Consider the following 18,590-nt stretch of genomic DNA (forward strand, 5'->3'; position numbering starts at 1 on the left):
GGAAACAGCCACAGTGCAGGCTAGAAAAAGTAAGTGATTTAGTGCTGGGCAATATGACAATATTTTATCGTATCATGATACACAAAGTGCTTATCTAAGCATATTGAAGACATTGTTGGTGCTTAATAAACACTGATCAACTGCAGGTTTCATTACTAACAGTGTAATTGGACTGATTTGATTAAATAAAGAGCAGCAGATGATTATAAATCACTGTACTCAGTACAGAGTATCAGAATAGTAGTTTTATAAGAATGTGGCTACTGATGTTTTTAGCCTGTGCTTACATGTGTCGTGATAAATATTGTGTATTGTAAAAATGTGAAATATTGTGATATTGTATTTATACCATATCACCCAGCCCTAAAGTGAACACTTAGGAAGTACCAGGATTTCTGTATTGATTACCAAGGCAATGATCAGACTACATTTTCTCAAGTTGCAATTACAGACAAACACAATCTAACTAATAACACAAACAACTATAACACTTGTGTCGGCCATGATTGTTATTTTGGGCTGCAGCAAATATTTGGCAACCAAAATTATTGGAATTAGTGAAAAAACAGAATGAACTAACTAATAATTTCTACCGAACAATGACGTTTTTAATAATAGTGTTCGAGTGAGGCGCTCTCAGTAAATGCAGCAAACATGTCGGCGCTGTGGAACAATTTTAATGTGTCAGAATGACCCAAGAACGGTCGTTTGCAGACATTTCATTTATGCAGTGGTAAAAAAAGTGGCAAAATGAATGAAAACCTATGGAAAAAAATAACAACATGCATTAACAGTATTTGGCCTTTGGCCAACTGTTTTAATTTGTTTGTTTTCCAACAAAAATATTCATTTTGATGCATCCTTACTTTTATTGAGCATCCACAGTGCAGGCTAGAAAAAGTAAGTGAACCTTTCGGAATCACCTGATGTCTGTATTGTCATTAAAAATTACTCTAATTCTTATCCAACTCACAACTGAACACAATATAACTAAATTCGATGCACTTGCCAACCTGTGTAGCATGACTCACTGCCTCGGTAATGTAAGTCACTCTGAATAAAGCCTCAGCCAAATACCAAATTTCAGAGACGTCCTGTAAATGTTCCGTAAATCAAGGCAATCTCTGCGCTCCACAGGTCCTTCCTCATCTATGTCTGACAAACCAGCGTCAGAAGAGCGCTGACCCTGAACACACCTCTGAGATTTCCTCACTCATGGCCAAATGATGATGAACAACAGATGTAAGCTGAAGTACTCATTAATCAATCTTAATTAAAACTGCACAGACCTTACCATGCACCAGCCCCGACAAAACACACACACACACACACACACACACACACACACACACACGCTTTGAGAAGGACAATGTCCCTTTTTTATCACTAGCTTACTGTTCATAGACTCTCTATGTTCTTCCTTTTGAAATCTTTAACTGCATATTTCAGATATCTGAGCTTTTGTGCACTCTGGCTTGACTGCATGCTTGTTCTGTTTGTTCGCTGAAGTCTGGAATCAGGATATTTTCACTGAGCGCATAGACTAGACAAAAAAAAAAAACCTGATGAGTCATCTCATTACACCAAATATTTTAATGGCACTGGAATGTTTGATAAGAAACAAAAATACGACTGCTCTCACTCACATTTCTAGTTCCTTCATTTCCTGGCTTCTTCCAAGTTTCTGCTGTTGTGCGTCTTTAGTTCTGGATTTAATACAGTATACTTCATCACTGATCTAATCACAAGTGGGTGGTGCTAAAGTACAGGAGCGATTGAGGTACAGTGCCTGGACCACCCCTGACCATAAGACCAGTGCCTTTCTCTTCTCTTCTCTTGTCTGTTTCTAACGGTGTTGGTCTATGTGATGATGTCTGCAGCCTTTAGATTTACATGAACATGGACTCTCTGGACATTCCTGTCTGAAAACAACACAACTCAACTAGAGAGTGCAGCTCGACAGTGTTGCTATGGTATAGATGTTGGTTGCTGAGGTGGCGCTAAGATGTTGCTATGTGCTTGCTAAGCTGTTGCTAAGGTTTAGATGTTGGTTGCCAAGGGTCGCTAGGTGGTTGCAAAGCTGTAGGTGTTGGATGCAAAGGTGATGCTATGTGGTTGCTAAAGTGTTGCTATGGTATAGTCGCTGGTTCCTAAGGTGTTCCTAGGTTGTTGCAAAAGCATAGGCGGATGCTAAGCTATTGCCATGTATAGGTGTTTGTTACTGAGGTGTTGATATGGTATAGCAGGTTGGTTACTAAGGTGTTGCTAGGTTGTTGGTGTGCGGTTGCTAAAATGTGTAATGTGATATGTTTTGTGCTGATACTTTTGTCAAAAAACATTTAACTAAATGATGGAATTTAAATGTGATTGGCTTATGGAGCTGTGTCCACAAACATTTGGCCTAAATGTAGGGTGCAAAAACTTTTGAGCAAAACCTTCATTTTTCACGCACAGACAGTGCTGGACAGCAACGGGGGGGTTGGGGTGTTGCACATGTGGGAATGTGACAGTGTCACCTTTCTGAAAACCTCTAAGGAGAAAACTTCTCTCCAATGGTGGAAAAATGTATGATAATTCTACCAAAAGCGTACACCGGATCGGTTCAGAAAGCATAAATCATAAAACCATGCTACTGGTTTTACAATTGTGCCAAATTTAGTTCTTGTCGCTCCAAAAATGTGTCCTGAATACAAGAGACAGGGTCTGGATTTTTGGTTAAAAAGTTTACGGACAAATTTCAATATATTTCTATGGGAGAGTTTTGGCCACAATAGCTTTGCTTGGATGCTTCGTGTCCAAATACTTTTGCACCTATATAAATCTGTATAAAAAACAAATTAAACATCGGAACAGAGTCAATATCTCAAAAAAAATGAGGCAATCCTCCTGCAATCACTCTCATAAAAAACATAGTAGCCACAGTAATACCATAGTAAATGTACCCTTCATCCAGTCATGTGATCCCATCATAACTGGACGCTGGAGATGCACTCGAGACAAGTGGAAATGTCAGGTGTAAATGGCTACACCTTTCAACGTCCACTCCAATCAAATCTGATCACTCCAGACGGGCGCTCACAGGACACCTGGCGAGGTCTACTACACAGTTCTAGGGAATGGTATTTAACACAGAGATGGCAGCAGCAGCCAGTCTTAGCTGATACCAAAACCATCCCAATATTTCCAGAGAAATCCTCCCTCGCCAGTTTTTCGTTTCACAAACTGTGATCTTACGCCAGGAAACCCCACCGGACTCACTGTGACGCTCCTCTAATGGGCAATACGGGAAGGGTCATTGACCCGAGCCACAGGTGATCTCATTTGAGCAGCTCTATTGGATCAAAGGGACAATTTATTAGAAGGATGCATTCAACCGAGGCTACATCATCCCAGGCTGATAATACCCCTTAAGAAGCCGTTGAGATGATTGCACGGCTCAGCTCCAGTCCTATACAATCAGAGCCCTATGGTTTTGTGATAATTATCACCATAAAGTGATAATTATCACCATTATGTGGATCACCATAAAGCATGAGAATCCAAAGGAGACATCCCGGCAGACAGAAAAGCGCCCCATGAAAACACTAACGGCTCGCATTTCTCACACAGACGAAGGAGCAAAGCATATCAGTCTAGCACAGCGGGGAATTTTTCAAAAAGAGCATTCCGAGTCCTACAACCGAATAAATTACAAGACGAAAGATCGGAAGAAACTGAGAGCCCAAAAAAGAGAGAGAGAAAATCTCAGAACAAAAAAAAACAGGAGAGAGAGACACAGACAGACAGAGAGAGAGAGAGAGAGAGAGAGAGAGAGAGATATGAGTGATTGAGTGTCTTAGGGGGGAGACTTCTTCAGAGCTGGGAGAAAAAGTAAACACCTGTGTGAAGATCTGAAGGAAGCTCGTACCTGGAGCTTTCAAACCCTGGTTTGTCTCCCAGAGGGGAGTGAGCCACATGGTCAGTAGGTCAGGAGAAAGAGAAAGGAGGGAGAAAAAAAAAATCATGCTATTTTACTCCATGACTGAAAACAGAATACAGCCAGCGTCATGATAATCTACCAGCACAATCTACACTATATGTTCAAAAAGTTTGTGGACACCCCCTTCTAATGAATGCATCCAACTACTTGGAGTTGCACCCATTGCTCACACAGATGTGCAAATGCACACACAGCTTGGTTAGTCCCTGTACAGATGTATTGCCAATAGGGCTCCAAATGTCTCAGCAGTTCCTCGCCATGAAGATTTGCCATCTGCAGCTGGAGTCTGAGAGAGCGTAATTGGCGGGCACAGGAGTCTGTTAGCTGGTGCAGCCGGTGCAGTGGGGTTGGGGACCCGGTGCTTTCCTTCGAGCGTGTCGGAATGCCTGGTTCTGAAGCAGGCAGGGGCTGGATTCGCAATGGCTGGATAAGAGGCAGTGGCTGGATTCGCAGTGGCTGTATAAGAGGTAGTGGCTGGATTCAAAATGGCTGGATAAGAGGCAGTGGCTGGATTCGCAGTGGCTGGAAAAGAGGCAGTGGCTGGATAAGAGGTAGTGGCTGGATTCAAAGTGACTGGAAAAGAGGCAGTGGCTGTATTCAAAGTGACTGGAAAAGAGGCAGTGGCTGTATAAGAGGTAGTGGCTGGATTCGCAGTGGCTGGATACGAGGCAGTGGCTGGATACGAGGCAGAGGCTGGGTTCGATATGTCCCTGATGTGTCGGAAAGTGCCTGGAGTCAGACTGTGATTTGAAAAACTCGAACCCCCCCCTGACCATAAGACCAGTGCCTTTCTCTTCTCTTCTCTTGTCTGTTTCTAACAGTGTTGGTCTATGTGATGATGTCTGCAGCCTTTAGATTTACATGGACTCTCTGGACATTCCTGTCTGAAAACAACACAACACAACTAGAGAGTGCAGCTCAACAGTGTTGCTATGGTATAGATGTTGGTTGCTGAGGTGGCGCTAAGATGTTGCTATGTGCTTGCTAAGCTGTTGCTAAGGTTTAGGTTGCAAAGATGATGCTATGTGGTTGCTAAAGTGTTGCTATGGTATAGTCGCTAGTTCCTAAGGTGTTCCTAGGTGGTTGCAAAAGCATAGGCGGTTGCTAAGCTGTTGCCATGTATAGGTGTTGGTTACTAAGGTGCTGCTAGGTTGCTGCTGCTGTGGTTGCTAAAATGTTGCTACGGACAAATTGTAATATATTTCTATGGGAGAGTTTTGGCCACAATCATTTTGCTTAGATGCTTCATGTCCAAATACTTTCGCACCCCTGTAAAATCTGTATACAAACTCATGCGTCATCAAAATGACGGACAATTTAAAGTCGGAACGGAGTCAATTTCTTGCAAAATTGCGGCCCAAGTTAAGAACAATGACGTGACGACCTCCTGCAATCACTCTCATAAAAAACATAGTAGCCACAGTAATACCATAGTAAATGTACCCTTCATCCAGTCATGTGTCCGCTTGCAGCAAACCCCAGCCCGCTGATTTCTGATTCAAGGACCAGAGATCGGTCCCCTGGGCAGCTCCTGGGCTCGTAAACATCTTCCACACTTGACTCAACATACCAAACTCTCAGAGGAAGCTCTCCTGGGTCTGGAAATAAACGCTAGTGTGGATCGGCCCTTGTGACTCCAAACTTTTAAGTCAAAAAGTTTTAAACCACAATTTGGGAAGGTCACTGCTGCTGCGGTGCTTCCAACAGAGAGCAGCATGGGATGAAGCAGAATTTACACAGAAACTAGAAACAGAGGACACCATCGCTACTGAAATGCAAATGAAGCCTTTTAAAATGCATTTCACAGCAAAAATAGCTGCTATTTCACAGCGCCTGGATTTCGTTTGCATGATCCAATATTTCGGCAAAGAAACTGAACAGAAGGTGCAGGTGGATGACCCACGTAGAATGTTCTCATTTTCTTTAATTGCTGACCAATCGGCAGAGACTTCTTACCATATCCATTAGCTTGGCTGTTAGCGTACGGTTTACGCTGGGCCTGAGAGCTAAAGCCACGCAAACGCAAAGCAAGTTTAATGAGATGAGCAGAAGGGGGAAGAAGGACTGAGGGATAGAGGGTCTGAGAGAAAGAGCAGTCATTGAGGATCTATAAAGGTTGTTTTAAGAAGCCTCCCAGGGATGTTTTATATAAGCAAGCAGATGGCTTTCCCTTCAGAGAGCTGAAAATCAAATGCAAATATATTTGTTCATTAAGTGGTAATGAGCCTTGTCACCGAAATAGCGCTATTTCAGTCTCTCAGTAAGCGTGTCCCACCAAGAGTCAGTTTGAGAGAGAGAGAGAGAGAGAGAGAGAGAGAGAGAGAGAGAGAGAGAGAGAGAGAGAGAGAGGGAGGGAGAGAGAGAGAGAGAGAGAGAGAGAGAGATCTAATCAAGCCTCATGCACCATCCGTTACGGCGAGGGCATTCTGAAGGAAAGAATCATTACCCGAAGACACTGCTCCTCACTGATAGGACTGAATATTCCATTAAACTTCCATAAGAAGCTGCAGAGACTTCCATTTTGACAGACGAGTCCTCGAGCACATCAAGGCTTCAGGAACACCTTCTACTTGGGTGCAAATTTCCTCAGGTCTCCATCTCATTATACCACCTCCAATCCCTCCTAGCATCTCTCTCACACACCAGACCCGCCGAAATGTTCCTGGATGACGTCCACATGAGGCTTTAAAATTATCTCCACAGTTCCTCTGAAGCTCTCGCTGAGGGCTAATATGTAAAGCTGTTTCTGATACTGGATGTTCTTGCTTGACCAAAGGCCTGATCTTCAACTGAAAATTGGCTAATCCACCCACCCAGCAAAAAAAAACAAAAAAAAACAAAAAAAAAAAAAAAAAAACAGCACATAGCACTGGACAAGGCTGGACCACAGAGGTCAGTATTAGTGTGCACCTTACATACAAGCTTTCACTGCTCGACACTTGCTTTGTACAACTGTGTGAAGAACAAGGTGAAAAGGTGAACAAGTGCAAAGGTGCACGAAAGAAACGCAAGGTGGAACGTTTTACACCATTTACAGCCATTTATACCATCTACAAGTACGGTGACCTCATCACCATCACGACAATGTTTTTATGACGAACAGTGCGCAAAAGCCTTAGGCCTCAGTATACTACTTGCAGAGAGGAAGGCTAATGCTCATTTACACCAAGTTTTAAATACGTACACGGACAGCGCCATCTGCCTGCTCTACGTTCATTTCTTCTGTATTTGTGAGCGTTTTCTGAAAGCCTAGGGAAACATGGACACTGCTATATGGACAAGAAGCAAAGAACGACAAAGAAAGAACTTATGGAAAGTGCTTTACATCGTTTACAGCCGTTTCACTCTGAACTGCCCTCTAGTGGAAATACTGCTTATCAAACATCCAACATAAAGGACGCAAAGTAGTACGTAGGTGGTGACTTTTATATTGTGTGTATATATATATATATATATATATATATATATATATATATATATATATATATATATATATATAAATAAATAAATAAGTGGACGTCTTATTTTTTTTATATGTAAAGACAGCATGAATGAGTCTTTATCTGGGTTCGACAAATAAAATGACCGAGAAACTGAAATTGCGAAGAAAATGAACAACTGCAGACGTCACGCAAAGGCTTCATTCACCTTTCGAACACAAGGATGCACTTACTCCGGCCATAAACATTTCATGCACAATTCATGCGATTGGCTAGTGCTTAAAAGACGGTACTTAATGCATGCAGTCCTTTTTTAATAGTTACAGAAAATACTGCCATGTTATAGCGCCACCTGCAATACTGGAGTGCTCAAAAGCGTCCAAATTAATGACTGCAGAAAACCTGGACAGTGCAGCATCTCAAAAGTGAATGAGTAGGTTAATCTGGCTCCTGCTCTAATCTCTACTGCACAGACTCCGGTTGCAAATTTGACAACATGGTAGACACATGGCTTAATTTCTATGGAAAATATCAGATAATGGAACCATGGTGTCCATGTTTTCTACAGTCATTGGTCAAAACGAAAGTGCAGAGAATATGCAAGCTTGCATGCTGGTCCCTACTTGTATATTCACTACAGTACAGTGCAAATGTAATAGCTTACAGCGTAAGCTTCCTGGGTGGAACTCGTGCATGGGACATTTGGTAGCGCATTATATTTGTCAATGTTCGTCTACCTGGTGTTTATAGTTTACTGCCTACCTACATATCCAGTGCTCAGTCATGTTATGGGTATAATGTTCAGAAGAGCACGGTTAAAAAATAAAGGTCTGGGTGCTGACTTCTCCAGACTGTGAACTCCAGACACTGTATGTATTTATTCAGTTGCACCTGCAGCTCACCTGGCTGGCTTTGATAAGGGACTGAGTAGATAACCTAGGTGTTAGATGGCCTTCCTCCAGGAGAGCTTTGCGTATGGTTAAGCTAAACACACTCAGAAATAAAGGGCTGCTTATTCATTGGTTTGTTAATTATAACATTAGAATGCTTTCTGCCAAGATAAATAGCTTTACTCTCTTACATTCTTAGATGCCCAAGACTGCGCTGCATACTGGACAACCCAGACCATTACTACAACCGATCAGTCGACTTATTGGCTCAGAGTGGACAGCCCTACTCATATGCCCCCTACATATTCAGGAAAAAGCCTCAGTATTGACTCTTATGATTCGATCAGTGTGATTAATTGCGGCGTTAATGTTCGGCATTAATGAGCAGTTTTGGACAAAATGTATGATGTTCAAACTCAATTCATGGAGGCATTGATCACCACCTGAAGCAGAGGCCGAAGATAAAAGGCCTGAAAGCTGAGCTGCCCAACCTTGTTCTTGGTGATCTATCCTGCAGGAGTGCAGAGTTTAATTCCGCATCGAACCAAGCTCCTGAGCCAGCCGATGAGCCGGTCTTCAGGAGCAGCTGAATATTTAGAGGAAAGTGTGAGCAGGTGAAAGATTGCCAGGAGCATATCTGAGCACTTCTGACTTGAAGAAAGCTGAAGACAAACTCAAACCCTCAAATGTCCAAATGATCCTGAGAAAGAAAGACTGGATTAACTGAATTAAAGATCTTCAGAATGAATGAAGGAGACGGGTGAAGTACTTATTTATACATATTTAGTGTCTTGAGCTGCTCTTGAGCTAAAATATAATACATATACACACATCCTTCATCATCAATTTGGACTGTAATCTCATAATTTATAAGCAGAGTCTGTTCCGGTCTTAAAAAGCAGTTTATCCAGTCGAACTGAGCCGGCCCTGCTGTCTAACCTTTCTACCCTGAGTGGGTGGGTGTTCAAGACCCTTTTAAAAAGGATATACATACATACATACATACCCACACATATACTCACTGTGTGTATATATATATATGTGTGTGTGTATGTACATATACATATATATACATATACATATATATATATATATATATATATAGTTAGTGTCACACAAAACCTTGTATCTCCATTTTTGCATCACAATATCACAAAGTATAGACCCATGGAAATGCTGATAAATGACATGATATTAGGGCTGGCCAACATGATATTTTACTGTATCTAGATAAACTTTTCTGATCTTGCTTTTCTTTTAAGGGGCAGTGGTGGCTCAGTTAGACTTGGTTAGAGCGCCGGGCTATCAATAACAGGGTTGTGGGTTCGATTCCCGGGCTCGGCAAGCTGCCACTGTTGGGCCCTTGAGCAAGGCCCTTTACCTTCTCTGCTCCCTGGGTGCTGGAGTTGGCTGCCCACCGCTCTGGGTGTGTGTGTACTCACTACCCCTAGTTCACTAGTGTGTGTGTGTGTGTGTGTGTGTGTGTGTGTGTGTGTGTGTGTGTGTTCACTACCACAGATGGGTTAAATACAGAGGACACATTTCGCTGTACAGTGTACACTATACAGTGACAAATACATGCACCTTTACCTTTTTTTTACCTTTTAAGCATATTGAGGATATCGGCACTGCTTAGAAAACATCACTCAACTGCATGCTTCATTATAAACTGTGTAATTACACTGGTTTGAATGGAAAAACTGCAGCAGATATATGTATTCAGTATAGAAGAGTATATGAATAGTAGTCTTTGAGAATCTGTTGCTACTGATGTATTAAGCCCTACGTGGTATCTGCTAGTTATGGGAATATCGTTTGCTATGTAAACCAGGCTCTTCCAGTGTCCGCAGAAAAAGAGCTTAAACCCGGCAATAAAGCAAAAGTCAGGGAAGCAAGTGGGTATCGGTGCAAGACTACAAGCTAACTCTAGCTGACCAGCAATGGGTGGGCATTATGATAAAAATATCACAACACTTTTGAAATACACAATATTTATCGCGATACACATGATCTCAAGTCGGCTATCGGAGCTGGGAATGACGCCACATCCAAGCTGACCGTGTGCCAGTTAAACATTCCGATAACTGGTACAGCATTTCAAAAAACAAAAGACTTCTGGGTTTAACTGGTTTGCCAATTCTTTATCTGTGTTTTATGGCAAATTCAAACAAAATATATCACACTTTTATGTCCCAGGTCAACATTGTTAGCATTGTTAGCATCATCCCAGATGAGCCCCGTTAGCGATACCAGTTGATGACGCATACTGTTTTTTGCACATCCAAAAAATCATAGAAACACGTCAAACACAGACAGAAGCTGGACAGCACTGTCTACGGCTGATTTAATGAGACTTAAAAAGGTAGAAGTGCTAATATACTGCTACTTTGATTCATTGATTAATGCTAATGTATGGTGTGACCATCTTGGATTTGGAACATCTTGGATTTGGAACTGAGGCCATCCTGACTTTCCAAGCAGGAAATCCTACTTGTGAAGGCCTTCCAGTTGACATTTCCTACTTGGAACAGCAGAAACTGTGTCTGATAAGTACAAGAAAATGCTAGTTTGTGGAAACTAGCATTGCTATTAAACGTGCATTGCAGGGTTTCTGTTTTAAAAGGTTTCTGTTTTTAAAACAGCCTGTGACTCTATATCATCTTTTATGCCAGGACCACGGCTATAGCTATCCGTATATAGCTTAGTGCTAACTGCATGCTGAAGTAGTCACACACTCGCATCAGACTGTTCATCCTACAGCTGTTCATCCTACAGCTGTTCATCCTACAGCTGTTCATCCTATGGTTTGAGAGGAATGTGATTTCTGCAAGCAGATGAGACGATGCTAACGGCGAATTACGGCTTCAGTGAGTTAGCGAGGTTAGTTAGCTACAGTAGTCATACGGTCGCATAATAATTAGGAGATGAGGTGTGAGCCATAACACTATAACACCATTACTGGTGTTACGGGTCCGCACTGGCATGGAATGGTACGGTATGGTGCGGTGCGGTATGGTGCGGTGCGGTGCAGCCTCCCTGAAGTGGAGAAGAGGCCTTTGACACATGAACAATGGACAGTTTAACAACGCAGATATATTTATCTGACACATGCATGACCTCACGTCCTGACAAAGTATAAAAACAAACCTCTCTCTCGCTTTCTCGCCCTCTTTCTGGAAGGCATTTAGCACAGATTACTCGTGTAGGCTCCAGGCGTGCGAGAGGAACGATGGCAGCCCCAAGCTGCAACTTAATCACAGCTACACACTGGAGGAATCCCAGCGGGGACAACAGCGCTCTCACATCTACACCCTGCGAGAGAAGATGAGAAAATCTAAAGAGAGAGAGTGAGAGAGTGAGAGAGATAGTGTGTGAGAGGAAAGCCTACTTTAACCGGTGTGACACAAACACTGAATGACAACCACTGGATAATCTTTCACGAACAGTAGACATGAAGGACAAGCACAAAGACATGACAGTTTCCAGATGGGTTCAGGCAATGCGGCACAGAGAGCGATGGCTTTTGTGCCTTTTTTTCTGGTAAGAGATTTTCAGGAATTATTACAGAACACTTAGATTATAGGTCTGGAGAATGGAGGGTAAACTCTGATTCCTGATGACATTCGTGACTGCAGATAGCACATCAGCTCGCATAGATGGAGTCATGTCATATCCAGAGTGTGGGTGTAGGGATGAGAGGTATAAAAGTGAATCCTGGTGCAATGCTGTCTTATGGAACAGACGTTACCATGATAAGCTCTGTCTGCGAGACAAGCTAAAAATAAGTGCAAACAGCTCGACTACTTCTTACAACGCTCAACAAAAAAGGCAACAACCACCAAATACAACCATAATCACCACAACGACGACCAACACCACATAATACAGCGGCCACAACTAACCACCACAACGTTATACAAAGGTAAAGGTGCATGTATTTGTCACCGTATGACATGTGTCCTCTGCATTTAACCCATCTGTGGTAGTGAACACACACTAGTGAACTAGGGGCAATGAGTACACACAGCCAACTCAGGCACCCGGCGCTCCAGCGCTCCAGCAGAGGGGGTAAAGGCAAGCTTGGCAAGCTGCCCAACAGTGGCAGCTTGCCAAGCCTGGGAATCAAACCCACAACCCTGTTATCAATAGCCCGGCGCTCTAACCGCTGAGCCACCACTGCCCCTATGAAAAATCAGGGGAGAGTGCGAACGCAGTCCCCCACTACCAGAAATTATGCAGTCGAGATTCCCACATTTGGGGAATTGGCAGGGGTCAGCACAGCCGGAGTGCAATGATCATGGTATCTCCCCTGCTAGGTAAGTATGGCAACCACAGCAACTACAGCCCAGACAAAATGCAGCCACAGCAACTACAACCACAGCAACTACAGCCCAGACAAAATGCAGCCTAATACAGGCACAGCAACTAAAGCCACAACAAAATACCACCATAGCCACCACCACAACAAAATACAACCACAGCAACTACAACCGCAGCCAAATACAATCATAGCAACAACCACAACTACAGCCACAGTAACTGCAGAACCACGTACCAACAACCATACCTCGACATCCTTCACAGCCACAAGCACAACAAATCACATCATACAACCACAACAACCACCACAGCTACAACCAAATTCAACCAGCACAAAAGACAACCCTACATCTATAACCTCAACAACCGCAACTACAACCCCCTCCATGACTTCAACCACAAGGACCACCACGACTACAACAAAATACAGCCACAGCAACTACAACCATCACTAAATACAACCACGTTAACTACAAGTACTATAACCACCACAACCGCATGTTTCTAACATTCACATGTTTACACAGTTCTGTGGTAGAGGACTACGGTGTGGTTTATCCTGTCTCTGGATAATATACACTTGCATTCATATTTTACAGCAGTGCTGCATAATAAGCCCTCATCTTCTGATACCAGAATGATGTATTTATTCAACCCCTGAAGAGCAGAATATTTACGTGACTCCACTGCCCTAAAATCACTGCATTTCTAACTTCTAATGCCAGCATTTTATAAATGTGCAAGTATCTAAGAAAGAACCATCACTGGAGAGCTGCATCAGCCCACAATTCCTAAAGCTTTCATTCACAGTGGAGTCAAAGCAAAGTCACTCAGACCTGTTACCTCATATTCCTGATCACATTAAGCATGATTTCAATCCCTTAAAGACAAATTGCTTGTTTCACCCACCATAACCACCACACAGACACACACTGAGAAAACTAGACCCCCCCAGACAACCCCCAGTGTTTCATGCAGAAATGGGTGCTAGGATTTTTGATTTACGCTGGCCTTAAAGTCATGCCAATGAAAAGCCTTTGATTTTGTGTGTGTGTGTGTGTGTGTGTGTGTGTGTTTGTGCGCAGGTGTACGTGTGAGAGAGGTGTAAAAGCTCACAGGTTCTTGGCAGAACAGTTATGACACTGAACCTGAGAGCACAGCCCACTGGACTGGTTCCACCATCAGAACCACGACTCCAGGGTTTATAATCCCGCACACACAGCAAAGCCCCTGATCTGTCCCACAGCCCTCCATATTGTCTTAATCCGATCCAAAAGCCCTCCACAAACCCCACTCAAACTGCAGATGAAACACACACACACACACACACACATTATATATGCAAAAGCATGCTTCACAGAAAAATAAAGAAAAGCTTAAAACCAATCTACAATAGGCAATACAACATAAGACCCAGGAGCCAAATGTGATCCTCCAGCAAACCCCAGCGCAGAACTGCCTTCTCCAGCAAACCTACTCTGACCCAGTAGCATCCAGCCACATCTCACTGAGTGAATCGCCAGGCTGGCTGGGAGAAGCCCCTGCTTGAGCAGCTGTGAACTTGGAACTTGAGAGTTGTGGAGTAACTGTGACTGTATTATAGTAAAGGATATCTGAGGATATAGAAGCTTATAGTAGGAAGGAATAACAGACACTACCTGTCAAAAGTTTTAGAACACCCGGACCTTTGTACCACTTTAGGTCCCTGGACCTTATGTCTGAGGACAAAAAAAGAACAATGGTCATCAAAACCATCTAACGAACTAAAAATATCATGGTCAATCAAAAACTAAGTAATATAAAATATAATAAATAAAAACTGAAATATATCACACACACATACATAACTTGCCTCGCTAATACACACACACACACACACACATATATATATATATATACAGTGTGTGTGTGTGTGTGTGTGTGTGTGTGTGTGTGTGTGTGTGTGTATTATCGAGGCCAGTTAGTTTCCCTTAGATCACAGTCAGCTGTGCCACTTGGAACATATTTGTGCCACATGTTTCTTTTTATTATTATTATTATTATTATCATTATAAATAAACACAGGAAGAAAGTGCAGAAGAATGTCCTGTAAAAACGACTGGCCAGGTCCAGTGCTTGGTCTATGAAACAGTATCTAGAGGTCACTCAATCTAATACAAGTCTGTAAAATCATAACTGATCTGGAGCGGGACTCTGAGCGGGACTCTGAGTGGTCCTTTGGGTCTTCCTGAAACTGGATTCTGCACTTGACTGAAGCCCCCTGAAGTTGTAAAATCCTTTCGGTCTTCCACATACAGCTGAAACCCAGACCCAGGCCAAACAGAAACAGGCGAACACCGTCCACTGCAGCAGAGGCAGCTCTCACCCCCCCTGCTCGGCAAAGTGACACAGCAAACGAGAAACTGCAGAGAGCGAGCGAGGGAGCGGAGGAGATGAGATTAGATGGGACAGGCCAGAGATGATTCTCTCCAGCATTAAGAAAGAGAGCAGGGCTTCTGCCGGATCATTAAAATGCTATTAAAGAAGCTGTCAACTTGCTGCTCAATGAAACTTCCGAGAAAGAGAAAGAGAGATGATCTATAACACATGAAGCAGTAATCTGTGTCTCTCATCAGTGACTGTTTAATCTTAGACAGATTTGATCCTCTCTCTTCATTCAGTCCTCTTCTTCTGTCCCCTTTACCGGTCATCACGTCTCGCTCTCTCTCCCATGCTCTCCCTCACCCTGATTTAACTCCCAATTCCCGAATGAGGGGCGGCATTTCAAAAACACCAACCTGTCTGATGCGTCAAATCTCTGTTCTGTGTCTAACTAGTAGACGGCCAAATAAGCTTAATCCCCCATGTGCACTTCAGAGGGCCTCAGGGTGTGTGTGTGTGTGTGTGTGTGTGTGTGTGTGTGTGTGTGTGGAGGGGGGGTGATGTCACGCTGTGAAACAAATGGCCTGCGGTAGCTTTGAGTTTAGCAAGCCATTCCAAATGACAGAGCAAACAAACCTGGATGACCCAGTCTGCTAAATGTGCCTAAAACCAGTCGTAGCCATTGATGGAAACCCATTCAACAAGCACTACTACTATAAGATAACAAATGATAAGTACATTGTGTAACTAGATGATATTTGTAATGTGCAAAATCTAATACCATTATAAAAGTACATTTAATTAGTATTTGTAATGTGTAAAATGCAACTATCTAATTAAATTGTGCAATTACATGTAAACAGTATTTGCAATGTGTAAAATGTAATTATCTAAATGTATTGTGCAAGTACATTCTAGTAGTATTTGTCACGTGTAAACTAATGATGGTTACATTGTGCAATTACATGCAAACAGTATATGCGATGTTTAAAATGGAATTTGTATCTAATTACATTGTGCAATTACATTTAAACAGTATTTGCAATTTTTTAAATGTAATTAATATCTAATTACATCGTGCAATTACATTTAAACAGTATTTGTAAAGTTTAAAATGCAATTAGTATCTACTTACATTGTGCAATTACATTTAAACAGTATATGCGATTTTCAAAATGTAATTTGTATCTAATTACATTGTGCAATTACATTTAAACAGTATTTGTAAAGTTTAAAATGCAATTAGTATCTACTTACATTGTGCAATTATATTTAAACAGTATATGCGATGTTTAAAATGGAATTTGAATCTAATTACTTTGTGCAATTACATTTAAACAGTATTTGCAATTTTTTTAATGTAATTAATATCTAATTACATCGTGCAATTACATTTAAACAGTATTTGTAAAGTTTAAAATGCAATTAGTATCTACTTACATTGTGCAATTACATTTAAACAGTATATGCGATGTTCAAAATGTAATTTGTATCTAATTGCATTGCACAATTACATTTAAACAGTATTTGCAATTTTTTAAATGTAATTAATATCTAATTACATCGTGCAATTACATTTAAACAGTATTTGTAAAGTTTAAAATGCAATTAGTATCTACTTACATTGTGCAATTATATTTAAACAGTATATGCGATGTTTAAAATGGAATTTGAATCTAATTACTTTGTGCAATTACATTTAAACAGTATTTGCAATTTTTTTAATGTAATTAATATCTAATTACATCGTGCAATTACATTTAAACAGTATTTGTAAAGTTTAAAATGCAATTAGTATCTACTTACATTGTGCAATTACATTTAAACAGTATATGCGATGTTCAAAATGTAATTTGTATCTAATTGCATTGCACAATTACATTTAAACAGTATTTGCAATTTTTTAAATGTAATTAATATCTAATTACATCGTGCAATTACATTTAAACAGTATTTGTAAAGTTTAAAATGCAATTAGTATCTACTTACATTGTGCAATTACATTTAAACAGTATATGCGATGTTTAAAATGTAATTTGTATCTAATTACATTGTGCAATTACATTTAAACAGTACCTGCAATGTGTAAGATGTAATTAATGATGCAGTAACACTGTACACCTCTATTTGAACAGTATGTGTGATGTGTAAAATGTTATTAATGATGTAATTACATTAAGCAGTAACATTTAAACAGCACAGCAAAACCTGTGTCGCATGCCTTCCTCCGCGCTGCTCGGTGCTGCTGCTTCTCCGTCGCGCTCTAGGCCTATTATCAGTCGTCAATGATGACGATGATGATACTGTCGCCTGCCGCGAGAAATCAACACAAAAGCAATCTGCGCCTCTCCCGAAGAAAAGACTAGCTGCACTGCAGGCAGTGCAATCACAGCCGTGCTACAATTCATCCAGCGCGCGGGAACACACTGCCGCATGGAGAGATCAATAGCAGGCCGCTTTGGGAAGGGTTAGCCACAGCATGCAGAGGCCGTATTTCTCTCCCCACAGCAGGAAACACACAGGCGGCCCGCGGGTCTGTATTATGTGAGAAAATGAGGTGGGCAAATGGGTGGGTGGCTAATACTGCCCCATTGCTTCTCGCTACATATACCACACATGTCAGACTACAGTAGCGGAGGTCAGTAGCACTTCAGAGTTTAGTAAACTCCCTGATTTAACACACCTTAACAACAACAGTCAATGACCAAGATTCCTTTCCGGACCAATATTAGCTTTACCTGGAGATGGACTATTTGGATTTGCGAGATGACCAACAAGTTTGTAATCAATACCTGTAGTTTTGAGAACCTTAGAATAATAACCGAAGTGAATGACCCTCTGTAATTGCCTAATCTTGATAATAGCAGTCGTGAGGAGACACCAAGAGAACAACAGACTCTGCTAATTGGGATGGCACTGGGTCTTTTAGTCTGGGGTATTGGGGGCAATTTGACAGGCTAACCTTTCAATGTAGTCAGTCAGTTCCACTGCAGAGCACATTACAGACCTGTTTCCTGTGAAACTAATCGAGCACCATATGCTTATGAACTTGAGGCATTCCAACCAGGGCATGCCAGTGACTGTGGGCACTTTTACCAACATTTCTGCAAGATATCTGAGAGAATCTGTGTGATTATGTTCTGCATATAACTAAGAGAGATTTATCAGTACAAATTTTTTCTTTTTTGCCCCAAAGCAGCTTTCAGAAGGTCCCGGCCTATAACGAGTACCATGGACTATGATCATGGCAGGAAAAAACTTCAAGAGCATCAGGAAGATCCAGTGAGATGATCCAAGATTCAAAAGGAAATCTCCCTGAGAGAAACCAAGACTCATAGTCCCCGAGAGCTTAGGATAGAACCTCTGAGAGAACCCAAAAACAAAAAGCTCCCTAAGACCATGAGGAAGAACCATGGAGAGGAGCCAATTCTCAAGAGGGAAATCGCCCTAAGACCATGATGATAAACCACTGAGAGCAACACCAAGGCTCAAAGGAAAAACTCCAAGAACATGATCAAGAACCACGGATCCTCAAATGAGAGCCATGGATAGAATTGTGTCTTTATTGGTCATTTTTTGGATTTGGGTCACAGGGCCTTA

General features: G+C 41.7%; 1 protein-coding gene and 1 pseudogene across 10 annotated transcripts in view; both read right to left on the reverse strand.

Moving 5' to 3' along the window:
* The window catches only part of LOC140560885 (plakophilin-4-like), a 155,881-nt gene that overhangs the window by 88,306 nt on the left and 48,985 nt on the right, over nt 1-18,590 (reverse strand). The gene's annotated exons all lie outside the window — the stretch shown is intronic.
* LOC140561521 (U1 spliceosomal RNA) lies at nt 12,503-12,633 on the reverse strand (annotated as a pseudogene).

Source organism: Salminus brasiliensis, chromosome 8 (genome assembly GCF_030463535.1).
Source record: "Salminus brasiliensis chromosome 8, fSalBra1.hap2, whole genome shotgun sequence".
Lineage (NCBI taxonomy): Eukaryota > Metazoa > Chordata > Actinopteri > Characiformes > Bryconidae > Salminus > Salminus brasiliensis.